This window comes from Dasypus novemcinctus, chromosome 10, assembly GCF_030445035.2.
Source record: "Dasypus novemcinctus isolate mDasNov1 chromosome 10, mDasNov1.1.hap2, whole genome shotgun sequence".
NCBI lineage: Eukaryota > Metazoa > Chordata > Mammalia > Cingulata > Dasypodidae > Dasypus > Dasypus novemcinctus.
In genome coordinates, this window is record NC_080682.1 from 106,046,067 (window position 1) to 106,067,061 (window position 20,995).

Genomic DNA, 20,995 nt, shown 5'->3' on the forward strand with positions numbered 1-20,995 from the left:
GCAGGAGGTCAGGCATCATCACAGGGCCAGGGAAGCACAGGGCTCTGGCTCCCATGGGAGAAATGGAAATCCTGAAAAACTGTCATTTATCTCATAAAGGAATTTGCAAAGGCAAGATAGAGTGGGGGAAAAAAGAGGCATAATGCTGAAATGTAGGAAATTCAATATTGTTACCCAAGTCATTCCAAGCATTGACCCACAGGGCTGGGAGGAGTTGCAAAGCCCAGCGAGCCCCGCCTTTACCTAGGAGGAGCAGGGCCCGAGGGAGGCAGGAGACTTAGCCCAGGGCTCGCAGAGGAGACCAGTATGAGGACCCCCCTCTCCCCAGCCGTGCGGGGGAGCGGCCGCTGTCCCCCAAGTACTCCTGACCCAAGGCTCTGGGTGGGGAGCAGGTGGTGTGGAAAGGCAGCAGCACACTGAAACACATCACACCCGTGCACACTCACACACACACACCGAGCGTACAGACGTCAGCTCATGCCTCTTCAAAAGAAGGACAGGAAGTGGGAAGAGAAAGTAAGAGAGGAGAGCCTTATCTGGTGCAGTTCAAAATTTTGGTGATGATAACTTTGTAGCTCTTTACTAGTCATTCAAATTCACTCAACAGAAATGTCCCGGGTGCTTTCCATGTTTCCTAAGGACTAAGGATTCAAATACGGAAGGACAATCCCTCACTTGAGCGCACAGTGAAGGGAGGAGAGGAGTAGGTAGAGGGCGAGCAGGTTTGGTGCCACATGCCAATATTACTTGGATAGTTGATGTTTAGAAAGCAAAGATTTAAAAATTATTCAATTTCTAAAACACTTAAGAATGTTTTATTTCTGTGCCATCTCCCAATGAATCTAACATTAAGAAACTCAAGTCAGTTGAACAAGGAATATAATTAGTTCTCTGCATAATTAGATAACATAAATATGTATGAGAGAGCTTTTCACTAGTTCAGCTGAAGTGTTAGCTTATGCTTCTGAATACTGATGGGGCTACGGAAAGGAATGAGTCACAGTTGTTAGCTATTAAGATCACGTGGCTATCGATTTACTCTTAGATACAAGTTGACAAGTGAACTATCTTTATTGTTCTATGTGATTTTTTTTTATGTGGCACAGAGCCTAAGAACTTCTCATGCAGAAAATACAAGCTTCAAACAACTGACAATTCCATTCTTAATGTACAGATTTTTCTAAGTTTGCTAAATTTGGAAAAACTTTAAAAAAGAAAACCCCAAACATCTACAATGTAGCCTCACAAAAATTATTTCTAAATGTGTGACAGTTCTATTTACAGGAATTCATCATTTATTACTTCAGAATTTCTAGACTTTATTAAAGGCAGCAGAAATCCTAACATAGTAATAACTAGCCTATAAGAGGCAGACAGGCAGTTTATTGCTTTGAAAAATTACTCAATAAGTTTTCTGGAAAAGAGCAGTTAAAACTGTATAAGCAGAAGCCTACTTGAAAGTTTTAAATTTGAGGGTGCCAGAGGGACTTAGCTATATTCGTGTGAATAAACATATCCTAGTAGGTACAAAAGAATCACAAAATTTTGTCTTCCTAAAGGTTAGTTCAAAAGCTGTTTAAAAATGTATCTATTTCCAGCGCTTATTCAGTGAGTGAGCATTAGGTTGAACAATGCAGATACTCAAAGGGTTAGAAAAATTATACTTTATTTTCCATTAAGAACTATCATCAATGGAAAGTATAGCAAATAAAAGGAGAGGGGGTGACTTTGTCAAAATTGAGAACTATGCAGGTGATATGGTAAATTCTCAACCATGGCTGAGGGTGATATGGGATGTATAACTAAAGTCCTGGTAGTTGTCCAATCTTACTAGTTGTTAATTGTATGCAATCTCAGTTATTACTATAAGTCTGGTTGTAGGAAATAAATGCTTATGGAAGATTGCCTGAAGGATGAGATATGCTGAATTTTACCTGTAGAATACAGGGCCATCAGGAAGTTTTCTCTCTAGATTATACTCAGAGTAAGATTAATGGGTGGGCCAGAAGATCCAATATATAGGCACTAAAACATTCGTGGAAATGTAATGCATTAGAGAAAAAAATGCATTTACTGATATTCTTCTTAAGAATTAAAGTAGGATGCCATAGTCTGATGAGCCTTTTGGGATGAGGCATGAGACCCCAAATGGACACACTCCAGTGACAACAGTTGCTAATAGTCTCCTAAGGAGGCAAGCCCAGTTAGGGCAATTTTATTTTGCTCAAGGGAGCAAGTGTGGGTGCAAAAGCCTTTCTCCTTCTCACTTCCTGTGCAGTCCAAAAAGGAGCAAAGAATTAATAACCCACCCAGCCATTCACATGCTCTTGGGCCACCTCTTGGAGTGATAGATAACTAGTCCTTGCAGAATTGCCTTTTCTTAATAATGTTTAGTGTCATAAGTCACACTACAAGAAACAGTTGCATGAAGCACAATATTCTACTGTAAGGATGAAGTGAGGAGCAAAGGATCCTTTTCTTAAGGTCCGTGGGTCTTTTGCAAAAAAACTGCTTCATTTCTATCTTAAGGACATTATACGACTTGCAACTGAGCTTATTTTCCTCTTTGCTTTGGATGCTAGGAAGCTTAAGAGCCAGACTCACAATCCAGGTCTTGAAACTATATGGGCAGAGAGTATGCATTCTTCTCCTCCTACTTCTAGTTTTTATTTTCTTACTCAGTTTTTCTCTTTTACCTGTACTACCTCAACTTTTTACTTCAATCTTCTATATTATAAATATTTTTGAAAGTTATCATTTCTTTATAGCACAAGTTGAAGCTCCCATTTTTGGCAATGCATGCCTTCCTCTTTTTTAATTTATTCCCTTGATTTGTACAGCACTCCCCCCCCCCCTCCTTTCATAGCTTCCTGGGAAAGAGCAAATGAGAAGTAATTTTTCTGAGATCTTGCTTGTTTGAAATCGTCTTTATTCTAGCCTCATGCTTGATAGTTTGGTTGGGCTTAGAAGTCCTTTTCTATATTCATTAGGCAAGAAATTGTCAACTTTTGTTTCATTATTTATGTTCATAGTTTATCTGCTCTAATACCATGGTGCTGGTCAAATTACTTAACAACTTCAGAAAATCAGAGCAGTCAACTTTGAATCACAGTTTTCTGAACCTTATTACTATATAATACATATAAATTAACACTATGAAAATAAATTTTTGCATTATTTATTTTTCTAAAGCATTCAGACCCCAATTTTCTTTTATGCTGTTTGCATAACTTCCTCACTCTTTTCCCTTTTATAGTGTAGTTAGCATATGATGAAGAGGCTTATACTCTAGTTTGTAGGACAATATTGCTAACTTCTTTTTATGTTTCCCTCTTCAGTTTATTCATTCATTCAACAAACCTCTCTCCCTTTCTCAATTTTCCCATCCTGTTTCTCCCTCTTGCCACTGTTTCTTCCTTCTTTCTTCCCTCTGGGAAAATCCAGTATGAAAACCTGTACTTACCCAAAAGACAAATCAGGAGCATAATTATTGCCTTTGAGCCTACATGCCAAAAGACTAGTCCCTCCTCTACTGTGGACAGCTGTGGTATCCTATTTAAAAGTAACTTCTGGTGGTGGACTTGGCCCAGTGGTTAAGGCATCCGTCTACCGCATGGGAGGTCCATGGTTCAAACCCCGGGCCTCCTTGACCTGTGTGGAGCTGGCCCATGCACAGTGCTGATGCGCACAAGGAGTGCCCTGCCATGCAGGGGTGTCCCCCACATAGGGGAGCCCCACGCACAAGGAGTGCGCCCCGGAAGGAGAGCCGCCCAGCGCGAAAGAAAGTGCAGCCTGCCCACGAATGGTGCCGCACACATGGAGAGCTGACACAAGATGACACAACAAAAAGAAACACAGATTCCCATGCTGCTGACAACAACAGAAGCGGACAAAGAAGACACAGCAAATAGACACAGAGAACAGACAACCAGGGTGGGAGGCAGGAAGGAAGATTTAAATAAATCTTTAAAAAAAATAATCCTGACAGCCTTCATGTTACTCAAATGTGGCCACTCTCACAGCCAAATTCATCATGTAGATGCAGTGCATTCCCCCCAGCGAGGGACAGGACACCCGGGGATGAGCCTCCCTGGCACCGAGGGACCACTACCACATACCAGCTGAAGATACAACTAGAAAATGACCTTGAATTAAAGGTTCAATACGGATCAGCAGAATATCCCTGTCTACATATAATAACATGACTTCAAAATGCTGATTGACCTAATGTAAGGGGGAAATGGAAAGGAGAAATGAGATTATAAGGCTGTGAGTCTCTAAAAAAGTCTGGAGGTTGTCAGAAGGAATCCCTTGTGCACAACTGAGCAGAGTCTGAGAGACAGACAAAGTAGATACAACCCCAGGTATTGGTTCTTTTGAGGGATAAAGAGACCCACGGATTCTATGGTCATGGCAGATGGGGTTCACTGTCATGGCAGATGGCCCTTCTTCGGAGCCTGTGTTTCTGCGTGATGGAATTGGACTCAGAGGGGATCTCTTTTCACAAGACTTCCATGCTACTTTATAGGAATTGTAATAGGTGCTGGGGTTTAAGATATATTTAGGGGATTTGAGTCTCTGGACTGATAATATGACACCCAGGCCCAGAGCCTCAAAAGACATCATCTCCTACACTTTGATTTATTGGACTTACCCCACTCAGCTAACATGGAGTTGAAGAAGGTCAACCACCACACCATGGAGCCTAGAGTGTCTACAACTGAAAGCAGGAGGAGTGCATCCAGTACCCATGTGGAATCTAAGCCCCCACTTGACATAGATGTGCAATGGACACAACCAATCCTATGTCCACAGAGAAAATGTGGAATGGGTGTGGGAAGGGTAGCCATGGTGGCTGCTGGGTTTGGGGAATGGGAGGAAGAGATGAGAGGTGGAGCCGGTTACGGGACGTCGAGTTGTCCTGGGTGGTGTTTCACAGACAACTACGGGACATTGTAGATCCCCCCAGGGCCCACTGGATGGAACGTGGGAGAGTGTGGACTATGATGTGGACCATTGACTATGGGGTGCAGTGATGCTCAGAGATGTTCTTACCAGGTGCAATGGATGTGTCACGATGATGGGAGCAAGTGTTGCTGTGGGGGGAGTGGGGAGTGGGGGCGGTGGGGTTAAATGGGACCTCATATTTTTTTAATGTAATTTTTAAAAATAAATAAATAATTAAAAAATAAATAAAAATAAAAATAAAAATAAAAAATAAAAGTAACTTCTGACAATTTTAAGGGTAAAAAGTAGGGAAAGAACTACGAAGAGTAGTTAATCAGCTAAACAGCATTTCAAAGGGTGTGAGAACAGGGTGTAGTAAGAGACATTTAATTATCCTCTCAAAACCTAGAGTACCTCCCTGTCATTAGGGTTTCCCCCCTCCCTTTTCCTCTCCCTTTACCTCATGTAAATGCCACTTTCTCTACTTCTTTCTCTTTCTGCTTTGTCTTCTTTCTCTCTTCCTTACTATTATGGTCACAACACAGACTTGAAATATTCCGTATTTTCATATTTGCAACATTTTCTTTAGCCTTTACTTTTAGCTTTCTAATATGGGTGTATGGAACCATTTATCAGTCTCTCTTTTTTAAAGGGCTATTTACTGCCGCGTGGTCCTCACTTTAAGTTTTCCCGTGGAACAGCAGGCGTGGAGGAACAGCAGACGCGGATGGAAAGTTCCCGCGGCCCAGCTCCTCATGCAGCTCCTCGCGTGTCACTTAGTCTGGCTCGTGTGGGAGGAGCTGAGCCCCGCGGCAGCGAGGGAGAAGCGCCGGGGCGGCTGGGGCGGGAGGGCTGCGCTCCCCAGCCTGGAGGAGCTCTTGTGCGAGCCCGAGGGGGCGCCGCGTGGAGGAGCCGAGGTGGGGGGCCGCGGGCGCTGCCCGCCGCGGCCCAGCAGGGGAGCTGCGCGATGCACGCCGCGCTCCCCTCGCCCCATCCTCTGCTCTCCTGCTAGTGCCTCCGGTGGGCGAGCTCAACCAGAAACCGGGGGGAAGTGAGCCCGGGGCTGCGTCCTCAGAGCTCAGCCTCCCGGGCCGAGCCGGGACGAGAGGGGAGGAGGTTCCCAGAGCAGCCAGCAGGGGGCGCTAGGGAAAAGCGCTGGAGTCAGGGAGCTGCTGTGCCTCCTGCAGGGCCAGCGCCGCCCGCTCCCAGACAGGCTTGTCTGCGCGCTGGGAAGGGGCAGCCAGCGTGGGAGGGTGGACCGACCCTCATCATCCGTCTTCGGGGTCTCCCATATCCAATCTAGCCTATTAATTCCAAATTTATTGTCTGAAACATGGCTTTCAGCACTCCTCTTCAATCACAAAAACATTTCTGTGACTTCCCATACCTAAAATTCAGCCTAGTGGAATATTAAACGTCTTTTAGAATCTGATCCCAAGTCTCTCCCAAACATTGCTTACTTAATTAAAATTACATTTACAGGGAGTGGATGTGACTCAAGGGTTGAGCTCCTGGTTCCCACACAGGTGGTCTCAGGACCGGTCCCTGGTGCCTCCTAAAAAAAAAAACAAAACAAACCCGAATGGATGTGGCTTAGGCAGTTGGGCACCTGCCTTCGACATGGGAGGTCCTGGGTTTGGGCTTCCCGTGCCTCTTAAAGAAGACAAACTATGAGCAAGCATTGAGCAAAAACAATGAGCAGACAATGAGAAAAAACAACAAGTGGACACATGAGCAAGACAATAAGCAAACAATGAGCAGTGAGCGAAAACAACTGAACAAGCAGGGAACAGATGTGGCTCAAGTAGTCGGGCATCCCCACCCACATGGGAGGTCCTGGGTTCAGTTCTTGGTGCCTTCTAAAGAAGAAACAAACAGACAATGAGCAGAAGAAACAAACAGACAATGAGCAGAAACAGCAAGCAGACAACAAGCTATGAGCAAACAGACAAGGGAGCCATCTGGGGTTGGGGTGGGAACAAAAAACAAAACAAAAACAAACAACAAGCAAGCAAACTAAAAAACCAACTCAGGGGAGCCTATGTGGCTCGTAGTTGAGTACCAGCTTCCCACATATGAGGTAGGGGATTCAATCCCCCACCCAGTCCCTCAAAAGACAAAAACAACAACAACAAAAACACGTTTATGAACTATGGCATTTTTCTATGCATCAGAGATATGGCAGTGTATGACACAAAGACTGTGCCCTCATGGTGCATATATATTAGTGGAGAATACAAAAGAAACCAAATATGGAATGTCAGGTAGTAACACATGTATGGAGGAAAAGAAAGCAGGTAAAGGCATGAGAATGATGGGAAGTGCTGTTTAATGTAGACACAGCAGGCTTCTCTGAGAATATATTTAAGCTAAGTCTTGAATCATACGCGAGTGCCAACCATACCATTTCTGTGGGAAGATCATTCTAGGCAGAGGAAATGCAGGACAAAGTCCCTGAGATGCAAAGAAGACTTATGTGTTCTAGGAGCAATGAGGATAGTTTAGTTAGAACACAGTAACCGAAGAGAAAAGTCATAGGGGAATAAGTCAGAGGAAGAGGCTGGAACATACAGGACTTTGTGGAGCAGGGTAAGGACTTTGGGTTTTACTTTGAACATGATGGGAAACCACAAAAGAGTTTTGAACAAGAAGTGACATGATTTACGTACTTTCAAAAATCTCTCTAGATGCTGTATGAAGAACTAACAGTAGCAAGGCAAGATTGGGAGAAGGTTATGCAGAAATCTAGACCTGAGAGGATGGTGTCTTTGTGACTAGGATGGAAGCAATGGAGATGGTGAGAAAAGGCAGGATTCTGGGTATATCTTGCAGGTAGAGTAAAGAAGGCTGGCTGGATGCGCTGTGGAGTGTGAGGCAGAGGAGCTAAGGACGACTGACTCCTGAAGTTTTAGTCTGAGCAGCTAGTGACTGTTGGTGTCAGTTACTAAGGTGGAGTAGACTGGGGGATGGTAGGTTTGGGGAAAAGGGTCAAGAGTTCTTTTTTGGACATTGTTGGGGATTGAATCATGTATCCAACAAAAGACTTATTTAAGTCTTCACATTTCTGTGGCTATGACCATTTAAAAATAGGCCCTTTGAAGATCTTATTAGTTAGGGTGTGGACTTCTTTGTGACTAGGACCTGCAGTGATGAGGCCAAATTGAATGAATCCCTATGACTCGAGTCCTTACAAGGCAGAGGATACCCGGACAGTCAGAGAAGCCAGAAGTAGGAGAAGCCAGAGAGAGATCACCATGTACACAGGGTGGCCAGAAAGCTCCCACCAGGCTACAGCAGACTTCAGAGAAAGTATAGTCTTACCCACACTTTGATTTTGAACTTCTAGCATCCAAATTCATGAGCCAATAACTTCTTGCTGTCTAAGCGAATCAGTGTTTGGTATTTGTCACAGCAGCCCTGAAAAACTAAGACAGTTCTTGGTACTGAGAAGTGGGGAGCAGCTATTACAAATACATAAAAATGTTGAAGTGGTTTTGGAATTGGGGAATGACAGAGCCTGGAGGAATTTTGAGGCACCGGATAGAAAAAGGTTAGATTGCTGTGAATAGAGCTGTAGAGGAAGTTTTAAAAAATCATTTTAGAGCATGCAGATATATTACCATGGATAGAACCTTGGTAGAAATACGGATGTCAGCAGTGCTTCTGGTGGGGCCTTAGGAGGCGGTCAATGTGTTATTGGAAACTGGAGGAAAGGCAATCCTTGTTATAAAGCAGCAGAGAACTTGGATGAATTATGCCCTAGTGTTGGACTGAAAATGGAATGTGTAATCAGTGAATCTGGATATTTAACTGAGGAGATTTCCAAGTAAAGTGTAGGAGGCAGAATGAGAGAGGAAAGAGATAAACTGAAGATTGAACTGTTAAGTACAAGGAACTCAGCAAGTGATGATTTGGGAAATTCTAGCCTATCCAGATAGTGCACCCTGAGATGAGGACTAGAAGCAGTTCTAATAGCTTTCCCCCAGAGGTTCTGGCAGGTGTGTCCCCAGAGAACAGGGCTCATGTAAGGGTGTGGTGGAACAGCCCTTAACTAAGGAGATCAGGTGGATGACTCATGGACCCAGTCACCCATCTCAGAGGAAGGAGAGTTGGAAATGCAGTTTTCCAGGAAGGGTATGTGGAAGATCCTTTTGTCTGATGGCTTGGACCCACTTAAACTGCACAGGAAACTGAGAGTTTTTGAGAACTTTGTATGAGCAGACACACTGCTGAAAGGGACAGAGATGGGATGAATTGAAAGAAGAATGACTTCAGGGGCAGAATTGTGGATACAGGTCCAGGCAGAACAGATTTCCTCAGGTAAGGCACTCTGCCCTCACATACCTTATCACAGTTCATACAACAATTCTATTAGGTAGGTACTATTATTATCCCTATTTCAGTTGGGAAACGTGAGGCAAGGAGTAGGGGTTGGGGATGGAATTATATGCCTCACAAATGACATGTTCAGGTCTTAATCCATGTTCCTGTGGGTCTGAGCCCATTTGTAAATAGGACCCTTTAAGATACTATTAGTTAAATGTGTCTCATTTGTGCATAGGATCTTCAAAGATCCTATTTAGAGGAAACCAAATTGAATCATGCTTTCTTTTCTTCTTTTTCACCAGGAGGCCCCAGGGATCGAACCTGGTACTCCACACGGTAGGTGGAAGCCGTATCACTTGAGTCATATCCTATCCACTTCCCTCTCCCTACTTTTGTGTCTCTCCCTGTTTTCATCTACATCTGCCTCACAGACTGTTTTAAGGATTAATTGAGGTAGTGCCCACACTGTAAACCCCTGAACATAAGAAACTTATTTCCTAATTTTTTGGTATCACAACACTCCAAGGGCCAATGTATAGCAGGAGTTTAATATGTGCTGCTTCTCTGCTATTGAAAGTGCTTGAACAGTGTGATAGGAAGATGGGGTGGGAGATTAACATATCTTGAGCGCAACACTGTCAGGTTCAGGGCGCGTGCCTCATACGTGTGCACGCACGCCCCACCTCCACCCCCGTATCCCCCAGCTCTGGATGAGACAGGTATTAACCTCCATTTTACAGATGAAACAGAATTTCAAAGAGATTAAATCACCAGGCTGATGTCAGGGAAAAGCTGAGAGAACTATACCTGGAATGGGTGTAATTATATTTGTATAATTTCTGGTCAAGCCAGGAAACTACTTCTGGCCCTGGGGAGTCTCCCATCCACTAGCTGGTCTAGCTTTTGCACGTGAGCACCCTTAACTGGCAGTCAAGTGAGGCAGGTTAGTAAAGGCAACCAGAGAAGATGAGGGAAAATGTCCTGTCATAACTGGGGCCTAGCAAAGAACATGGCTGTGGGACCCTAACTGAAGACCCCCTTCTACTAAAAACAAAGGTGGAAAGTGCCCACCTAGACCCTGGCCACGAGGTCCCATTTGGAATTCTTTCCAGGCTCAAGGAAGCTCTGGATACCTCCAAACAACAGGCCTCCCCATGGGTCCCCTGAGAGCTAACAGGTGGGGCGGCCAATCAGAACAGCAAAAGCTGGGGCCATCCCCAGCATTAGCAAGAGGGAGGAGGAAAGGCTTAAAAAGGCCTGGCCTGGGACCCGGCTTGTGCATCTTACCCTGCAGCACGCCCACAACCCATGTCTTGGGTTGTGTACTTATCCCTTTTCTTGTTTCTTAAACTCTTGACTCCCTTGCCTACCCTAAGGTGTGTCCTTAAATTCTCTATGTGACACAGTCAAGAACCTAGAAGCCCAGAACCCAGAGCATTCCACTAAGGTCAACAAAACAGGATGGAACCCAGAGCCTGGAAATAAAAGTATCATCCTGATTGGGAAAACAAAAGGAACTGGATTCCAGAGACTGTATACCAGTAAGATGATTGTCCATCCCTGGTGAAGTCCAAGGAACTAACAGCCCCTGATGATGTGTGACAGATGTGTAAACGGAAGTAGATATCACCAAGACCCAAGAGGATTCCTTCGGATGAAATCCTGTTGGAATGAAATTTCTTTGCTTCTCTTCCTCTCATTTTCCCTCTTTCCCTCCCTCCCTCCCTCCCTCCTTCCTTTTTGATGGAGCCAGGCAGATTGGAGCAATGCTGCAGACACTGTACCTCTGGTTTTTAGCAAGCAGCTTGCCCAAGGCATCCTTATGGACAAGTTGGAGAATGTATGGGGCACAGATAAGTGCATTTATTTATTTATTTTTTAAACTTTTTTTGATTAAAGTTAATAGATCACAAAGAACGTTAAATTAAAAAACATAAGAGGTTCCCATATAACCCACTTCCCAGCCCCCCCACCCCATCATTTTTGTAAATTGTGTTTTTAAAAGATATATACATCACAAAAAATGTTACAGTAAAAAGCATGAGGTTCCCATATACTCCCCATCCCCCCCCCCACTCCTCCCACACCAACAACCTCCCCCATCATTGCGGCACACTCATCGCACTCTGTGAACACATTTTGGGGCACTGCTGCACCACATGGATAGTAATTTACCCTGTAGTTCGCACTCTTCCCCTAATACATTCAGTGGGTTCTGGCAGGATATACAAAGCCCAGCATCTGACTCTGCAATATCATTTAGGACAACACAAAATCCCAAAACTGATTCATATCACATCTCTTCTTCCCTCTCCCTGCCCTCAGCAACTACTGTGGCCAAGATAAGTACATTTAAAAACTTTTAATTTTTTCATTGAATTTATATGTGTATTTACATATTAACACAATTGCTTGCTTTTAAAGATTTATTTTTTAAATTTATTTCTGTCCCCTTCCCACTTCCCCCCTCACTTGTCTGCTGTCTGTGTCCATTCGCCGTGTGTTCTTCTGTGACCACTTCTATCCTTATCAGTGGCACCAGGAATCTGTGTTTCTTTTTGTTGCATCATCTCATTGTGTCAGCTCTCTGTGTGTGCGGCGCCATTCCTGGGCAGGCTGCACTTTCTTTTGCGCTGGGCGGCTCTCCTTACGGGGCGCACTCCTTGCACGTGGGGCTCCCCTACGTGGGGGACACCCCTGCATGGCAGGGCACTCCTTGCATGAATCAGCACTGGTTTATTTGTAAACATGTTATATGTGCTAATAATCAAAATGACAAAGGCTTTATAATTTTTTGTATATTAACATCACACCAGAAAACAATTCAGTGTACTGTTTTTGAACTTTAAAATCTTTAAATACAAACTGTGTTTGAAACTGAAAATGAAAAAAAAAAAAACCCCACAAAAATAGTAGAGAAAACTGAAATCGACAGGGAATAGAAACCAAAATGAGAAAAGTTTTACATTTTTAAATGCCTCTGATAATTTCTGCTACAAGTATTGACTGGGTTGGCCAAAACGAGCAAAAAATTATCTGATTGCATTTTAAAAAAAGAAATAAAGGAAATTAGATGTTCACACATTTTTAAAAAAAGACGAAGTTGAATTTCTTTAAACTGTAAAAGAAAATAAAACAAAATAGAGTTACTGTGGCTAAGTTGGGACGTCATTTTGGAGGTTACTCTTAAACAAATATCAGCCAGATATCACAAACTGCTGAAGTACGCAGACCTAAAGCAGCAAAGTTCCTCAAAACCCTAAAGACATCTGGGCACCATCAACTGCAAAAACCTTATCTTCTTTTTCTTTAAAAACCCTTGCCTGGAAATGCTAAGACTGGATGCAGTTTGGGTTGTTACCCGAATCTATGCTCTCCAAATTGCTATTCTAAAAGACCAAATAAATGCCTTTGTTGCTCTGCAGCTTAATTTATTATTTCTTGGTTGACAAAACCTACTTGAACCATACATTTTCTATCTTCCATGTCCTTTCTGAAATATGTTTCTCTCTTGGTTCCTAAAGAATTTCCCCCTTGGTGTAAGCTACAAAAGAAAAAAAAAAAAAAAGACAAAGAACAAAGAGTGGGAAATTGGCAACACAAAACCAGGTGAAATTAGAAATTACTTTAAATATTTGCAAATATTCTATTCTTTAATTAATCTTCACTGACAAATAACCTCATATTTTATATATTGTTTTTGAATATTATTTGGCAATAGAAAGGGATGAAGTTCTGATACATGCTATAACATGGATGAACTTTGAAAACATGCTGCTAAGTGAAAAAAGCCAGGCATAGAAGACCACATATTGTGTGATTTCATTTATATGAAATGTCCAGAACAGGCAAATCTATGGTGATAGAAAGTAGATTAGTGATTATCTAGCACTGGGGGATGGGAGACTTGGGGTGATTGCGATAGAGTACAGGGCTTCTTTTTGGGGTGATGAAGATGTTCTGAAATTGATTGTGATGATGGCGGTGGACTTGGCCCAGTGGTTAGGGCGTCCATCTACCACATGGGAGGTCCGCGGTTCAAACCCCGGACCTCCTTGACCCGTGCGGAGCTGGCCCATGTGCAGTGCTGATGCATGCAAGGAGTGCCCTGCCATGCAGGGGTGTCTCCCACATAGGGGAGCCCCACGCGCAAGGAGTGCGCCTCGTAAGGAGAGCTGCCCAGTGCGAAAGAAAATGCAGCCTGCCCAGGAATGGCGCTGCACACATAGAGAGCTGACACAACAAGATGATGCAACAAAAAGAGACACAGATTCCCCTGCCGCTGACAACACAGTTTAAGAAGAACCCAGTATGTCACTGTTGTGGCAACATCCAAGTTTTGTTTTGTTGTTAGGTTAGTTTATTCCTCAATTACCAATTTCAAATGATTCTGTTACCCTCATTTACTCTGGGCCACAAATCAAATTAGGTTCTCCTTTTTTGCATCACTAAGTTTTCTGTTTGCCAATTGACTAGACGTGTACAGTATGATGACATAACTGAGAAATTTTGCAAGGCCACTTGCGACGGCTTGCTCGGTCGGTAGAGGTGGGGTCTGGCTGCGGACGAGGGGTCGGTCCAGCTCTGGACGAGGGGTCGGTCCCGCTTGGGACGAGGGGTCGGTCCCACTTGGGACGAGGGCAGCAGACGAGGGATCGGTCCGGCAGCAGACGAGGGATCGGTCTCACAAGGGGTTGCGCGGTTCGGCTGACGGGGTCGCCTGGCGAAGCCGGCGACGAAGGAGTCGCCCGGAGAAGCAGGCGATGAACTGGGGACAAGGGAGGCCAGGCCCTTGTCAGGGGCTCTCAGGACTGGAGGGCGCATGGCAGAAGAACTACCGCGGAGACAAGGTAAACACGCAAGTCCACTTTATTGAGGGAGAGGCAACAGTTTTATAGGGGCTGGGGAAGGCTGATTGGTCGAAGCCACGCCCTGTTCTGATTGGTTGCCGGCGAAAGGTCAGTGGGCGGTACTGGACGGGGGAGGGGTGGTGATTAGGGATTGGCTGTCGCTGTTGCTGGGGGAAGGGGCAGGGTTTAGGGATTGGTGGCTGCTGTTGCTGGGGTGGAGGGCAGACTTGAGTTTCCCGCCCATGCCTGGCTGTTGCTGCTGTCGGGGGAAGGGAAGAGGGCAGACTGGATTTCTCCACCCACGCCTGCGCAGGGAGAAAGAAGAAGAAGGGTGCCGCCCCACAGGCATCGTGTGGCGCCATCCGGGAGGAGGGGCGGCCACGGAAGCATGGCTGCCGAGAAGGGGAGACCCGAGGGCACTCTGCGCCCATGCCGAGCTTCCTTCAGGGGTGGCGGTGGGCCCGACCAACCACCCTATTATGGGGGCAGCGGTTTGGAATAGGCCTACCGCGGCCGCCGCCCCTCGCCAGGCCAGCAAACCACACTTCAGCCTGAGGGGTGACCGCAGCCACTTTGTTCTTTAGCATTTCCAATGTTTTATGTACACCCAATCTGACATGAGCAAACTTTCTTTATAGGTCTACTTTATCAAAGTGAAAGGTTTCTCCCATCCTGTCATTCAATATCATGAGCATATCTGAAGTAGAAATTACTTCAGGATTATGACCCCAAGACATTATTAATACTCAGCAATAACCCTACAATATAGCTGACCTTTTTGAAGTCTTGTACTTTGTTTTGTTTTGTTTTTTATTTTCTCTCCCCTTCCCCCCTCCCACCCCCATTGTCTGCTCTCTGTGTCCATTCACTGTGTGTTCTTCTGTATCTGCTTGCATTGTCAGGCAGCACCAGGAAACTGCATCTCTTTTTTGTTGTGTTATCTTGCTGCATCAGCTCCCAGTGTGTGTGGTGCCACTCCTGGGTGGACTGCTCATGCAGGGTGGCTCTCCTTGTGGGGCTTGCTCCTTGAGTGTAGGGCACTCCCATGTGGGAGCACCCCTGCGTGGCACGGCACCCCTTGTGCATGGCAGCACTGCATGTGGGCCAGCTCACCACATGGATCAGGAGGCCCTGGGTATCAAACCCTGGACCCTCCATGTGGTAGATGAACACTCTTTTAGTTGAGCCATGTCTGCTTCCCTGAAGTCTTGTGCTTTGGATGGGAAAAGAAGTGAGTCTAACTTCTGGGATAACTGGTCTAATATGCTGAGGTTTCACGTCTGATGGGCTGGATCTCATTAGTGAGAGGAGCCACGGAAACAAGCAATGTGTAATTTTTGTTTAAAGCTCTGCTCCATCAAAGTCATAGGGTCCAAATCAAAAAAACTTTCATGGTGTAAGAGATTCAGAGGAAAACCATGGTGTAAGAGATTCAGGAAGTGGGCTGTTCTGACTGTACAGTTGTACAACTGTATCTTTTTTTTTCATGATCCATAGCATAACTTATTGAAGTATATCACTCATACATAAATATACATAAACAATAAGTATATAATAATAGTTGTTAACTTATAAAACAAACAAACAAATATAACATCATACAGGACTCTCATAACTCACTCTACCACCAGTAACTTGCATTTGTTAAAACTTTTTAACTAATGATTAAAAAGCATTGTCAAAATATTACTAACCAAAGTATTTTTCTCCCAACCAACCCTAGTATTATAGCATTTATATATGAACATACATAAAGAATTAAATGTATAATAAAAGTTGTGAACTTACAAAGCAAACATGCATAACATCATACAGGGGTCTCATACATCAACCCTCCACCAATACCTTGCATTGTCCTGAGACGTTTGTTAGAAATTACAAAAGAATATTGTCAAAATCTTACTACTAATCATAGACCTTATCATACATATGGTGTGTTTTTCCCCAGCCCACCCTATTATTTTTTAAATATATTTTTTATGGCAGAAGTTGTAAACTTATAAAACAATCATGCACATGTGCAGAATTCCCAAACAACACCCCTTCACAAACACAACACACTGTGGTGGAACATTTGCTGCAGATAAGGTAATATCATCTGATTCTTACCATGTCCATAGTGTACATTTGGCTCACATTTTCCATATTGCCTCATTACCAATACAGTACATCTTTTGCATAGATGCAAGAATATTATATTATTACTACTAACTACAGTCCATAGGTCACTCCAGCTGTATTTTTCTCATGCTTCTCCACATTCTCACCACTCTGCAGTAGTGGTGTACATTTGCTCTAGCTCACAAAGGACACTCTTGCATCTGTACCATCAACCACAATTCTCATCCATGTCTTGGTTTACTGTGCTATTCAGTATCTAGCATTCTGTTAATTGGCATTCACATACCTAGACTACCATTTTCAGTCACATCCCCATTTATAAACTAGCTGTTACTGTGTATTACCATCCACTCTATACATTTCCATACTTTTACAGCAAAGCTAATGAAAACTTCTACATACATTAAACATCCCTCCTCTTATCTCCTTTAAGAATCCACCACCTACCACCAGGTCTTAAAGATATTTTCCTACAATTTCTTCTATGCAATATTTCTTGCTTTTATTTTTAGCTTTTTGATCCATTTTGAGTCAATTTTGGGATAAGGTATGAGATAGGGGTCCTCTTTCCTTCTTTCAGCTATGGATATCCAATTCTTTTAGCACTATTTGTTGAATGGACTGTTCTGCCTGAGCTGTGTGAGTTTGACAGGCTAGTCAAAAATCACTTAACTGTACATATAAAGGTCTGTTTCTGAATCATCAGTTTGGTTCCATTGGTCTACTGTGTCTGTCTTTAGGCCAGCAGCATTCTGTTTTTACCTCTATAGCTGGGTAATAAGATTTAAAGTCTGGAGATTAGGGTTTGTTTTTCCTTTTTATGATGTTTCTGGCTATTCAGGACCCCTTACCCTTAAATAACTTTGATGATCATGTTTTCAATTTTTTCTTTAATGCTGTTGGAATTTTTATCTGGATTGCATTCAATCTATATGTCAATTTGAGTAGTGTTTACATCTTAATGATATTTAGTCTTCCAATCCATGAGCATGGGATGTTCTTCCAGTTATTTAGGACTTTTTAAAATTTCTTTTAACATTGAGTTGCAATTTTCTAACTACAAGTGCTTTACATTGATGGTTAAGTTTATTCGTGACTATTTGAGTTTTATCTGTCATATTTATTTTCACCACTTTTGGCACTTTTAGTTATTTTTATTGATCTAATCTTCATTTCTAGGCTCTCTTCCAGGCCTCTCTCTCCTGTATTTTTTTTTTCAGGCTCTAGCTCACCCTTTAGTATTTCCTGAAAATCTGGTTTCTTGCTTAGAAATTCTCTGTTTCTGTTTATCTGTGAATATTCTAATCTCACCCTCATTTTTGAAAGACAGTCTTGCTGGATATAAGATTTTTGGCTGGAAGTTTTTCTCTTGTAGTATCTTAAATATATCAGACCACTGTCTTCTTGCCTCCATGGTTTCTGGTGAGAAATCAGCACTTAATTTTGTTGGATATCCCTTATATGTTATGCATTGCTTTATCTTTGGCCTTTGACAGCCTGATTAGTATGTGTCTCAGAGTTGGTCTATTTGGATTTTTTCGGATGAGAATACGTTGTGCTTCTTGGACATGGATATCTATATCCTTCAATAGGGTTGGGAACTTTTCTACCATTATTTCTTTAAATATTCCTTCTGCCTCTTTTCCCTTCTCTTCTCCTCCTGGGACACCCATGACAAATATTTTTGCATGCCTTTTGCTGTCATTTAGCTCCCTGAAAAAGAATTTTTTCCATTCTTTTCTTCTTCTGTTCTTTTGTATGTTCACTTTCAGAGGCCATTTTTTTCAAGCTCACTGATCCTTTCTTCAGCCTCCACAAATCTGCTATTATATGTCTCCAATGTTCTTTTGATTTCATTTATGCACCTTTCATTCCCATAAGATCTGCTATTTTTCTATGTATGCTTTCAAATTCTTCTTTGTGGTCATCCAGTATCTTCTTAATATCCTTAATCTCTTTAGCCATCTCATTGAATTTACTAAGGAAATTTGTTTGAACATCTATGGTTAACTGTCTCAACTCCTTTATGTCATCTGGAGGCTTATCTTGTTCCTTTAACTGGGCCATAGATTCCTGTTTCTTGGTGTGGATTGTAATTTTTGTTGGTGTCTTCACATCTGGCTTACTAGAGTATTTATTCTGGGTGCAGTTTTTCTCTTTTTTCTCCCTTTCTGATTGTGCAGTAGGAGCCAAGCATGTAGTTGGTGCTGTAAGCTGTGGAGCCTCAAGCTGCCCTCATTGTGCCAGGGACCAATGAAGCTTCTTCCAACTTTCTTCTTTGCCAGGGGTAGGGACAGAGTCATAACTGTGTGGAATAATCCAAGTCATGCAGGCCTAGACAGTAGTTGCTCAGAGAACTGATGAAGCTTCACATCCCTTTCTCCCCTGCCTGTGGTGGGGATGGGACTGCAGGTGTGGGCAGAATTCTATGCGGCAGGCCCAAGATGACTGCAGTTGCCCTGGTAGACTTCTGCTTTTCAATCTTTGCCAGCCAAAGGTACCTGCAGTTCCCTGGATAGGCTGGTGCAGGGCCCTGCCAGAGGTGGGCCTGAAGCCTAGGCTAGGGCTGCAGGCTGATCTGGGTTAAAGAAACTGGTTCCTACCATCACTGAGATTTTCAGTCAGCTCGGCTTCCCCTTAGGTTGGGGGCAGAGTCAAAATGGCGGCCACTGGACTCTTTCTGACTTGGGCTGATTCATACCCCAGCACCATGGTTATCTCTTAGCCATCCGAGTCTATCAATCAGTAGCCAAAATCGATGGACAACTGTCTCCTCCCCTGTTTTTGGGAAATGGAGCTTCCAATTCCAGCAGCAGAATAGCTCCTGGGTTGGCTCGAGCTGCCAGAGTAGGATAATCACTTGTCTCCATGGTTTGGCTAATTTCCCGGAGAGGATGGCACAGGTCCCCCAGCTTCCTCCCTGCTGGAGGTGGGGCTGGGGCCTAGGCTAGCGCTGCAATGTGACCTGGATGGAAAGAAGCCGGTTCCCACCAGCACTGGGATTCTCAGTCCTCCCTGCTTCCCCTTGTGCCAGGCATAGAGTTAAGATGGAGGCTCCTGGCCTCTTTCTGACTTGAACAGGCTAAAATTTTAGCTGTTCTCAGGATTATACTTTAGCCTACTGAGTTTACTCCTCAGTAGCTGAAATTGGTGCCCATCTGCCTCTTCCTCCCCTGTTTTTGGGAAGTGGAGCTTTCAATTCCAGCTGTGGAATAGCTCCCAAGGTGGCTTGTGCCTCCAGTGGAGGATGGGCACTGGCCTCTGGGGCATGGAGCGATCTACTTATAAGTCTCCTCTGCAGATGGGCAGTCTCCTTCTTTCATTCCTTCAAGGATGTGGCAGGATGCTCTTCTGGTCTCCTGGAGCCCCCAAACAGGTGCTTGAGCTAGCTCCAGAGAGTTCTGGGTGTTTACTAACTACTCTGTAGCAGGAGCTGACTCTAGGAGCTCCTTTCTCCACTGCCATCTTGCTGGTTCTCCTGTATCTTCCTTTTTTAAAGATTTTATTTATTTCCCCTCCTTCTCGTTGTTTGTGCTCTCTGCCTGCTCTCTGTGTCTGTTTGTTGTGTGCTCTGTCTGCTCATCTTCTTTTTAGGAGGCACCAGAAACCCAAGTTGGGACATCCCATGTGGGAGGGAGGTATTCAATCGCTTGAGCTACCTCCACTCCCTGCTTATTGTGTCTCTCATTGTGTTTCCTGTGTCATCTCGTGGCATTATCTTATTGCATCATCTTGTTGCATCAACTTGCAGTGCCAGCCCATCACATCAACTTGTTGTCTTGTTTGTCTTCTTTAGGAAGCCCCAGAACCAAATCCAGACCTCTCATGTGGTAGGCACATCGCTTCCCCCAACTGTGTCTTTATTAGGATACAGATACAATGTTGTGTTTCTCAAAGTAAATGCATGATAAAAATATCTCTGCACTTCTCCTTCACCAGTGTTTTGAACCTGTTCTAGTTCTATAAGGAAGATGTCCAGAAAGATTTCCCATCATTAAATAGGCAAGCATTGAGTCAAACAAGAAAGCAATATGCTTTGTGTACCTGTAGACAGATTCAAATTACTTATAACTGGCCATGTCAGCTGGATCTTGGCTATTTGTATCAGTATTGGTAGCTGACAAAGCTTCTTATTCAGGACTCCTATTTTCCTTGCCATCCCATGATAGGAATCTTTTATGGATTTAAGGCACATTTTAAACTGGTTACAGATGCGTTCATTCCATGGTGAATGATGTTGATCCAAATTTATTACGTCTTTTTTTTTTTTTTTTAAGATTTATTTATTTATTTCTCTCCCCTCCCCCCCGCCAGGCCAGCTGTCTGTTCTCTGTGCCTATTTGCGGCGCCTTCTTTGTCTGCTTCTGTTGTTGTCAGCGGCACAGGAATCTGTGTTTCTTTTTGTTGCGTCATCTTGTTGTGTCAGCTCTCCATGTGTGCAGCACCATTCCTGGGCAGGCTGCACTTTCTTTCACGCTGGGCGGCTCTCCTTACGGGACGCACTCCTTGCACTTGGGGCTCCCCAATGTGGCAGGGCACTCCTTGCGCGCATCAGCACTGCTCATGGGCCAGCTCCACACGGGTCAAGGAGGCCCGGAGTTTGAACTGCGGACCTCCCATGTGGTAGACGGATGCCCTAACCACTGGGCCAAGTCCGCTTCCTACGTGTCTCTTCTTATGGGCAAAACGCATTGACAATACATGGGAAAAGCGTGGATATGTCTATCTCAAGGACATTTGCAAGAAATGTA

General features: G+C 43.9%; 1 pseudogene; it reads right to left on the reverse strand.

Moving 5' to 3' along the window:
* Positions 1–956: 956 nt before the first annotated feature.
* Positions 957–20,947, reverse strand: LOC131280258 (putative uncharacterized protein encoded by LINC00869; annotated as a pseudogene).
* Positions 20,948–20,995: the final 48 nt, after the last annotated feature.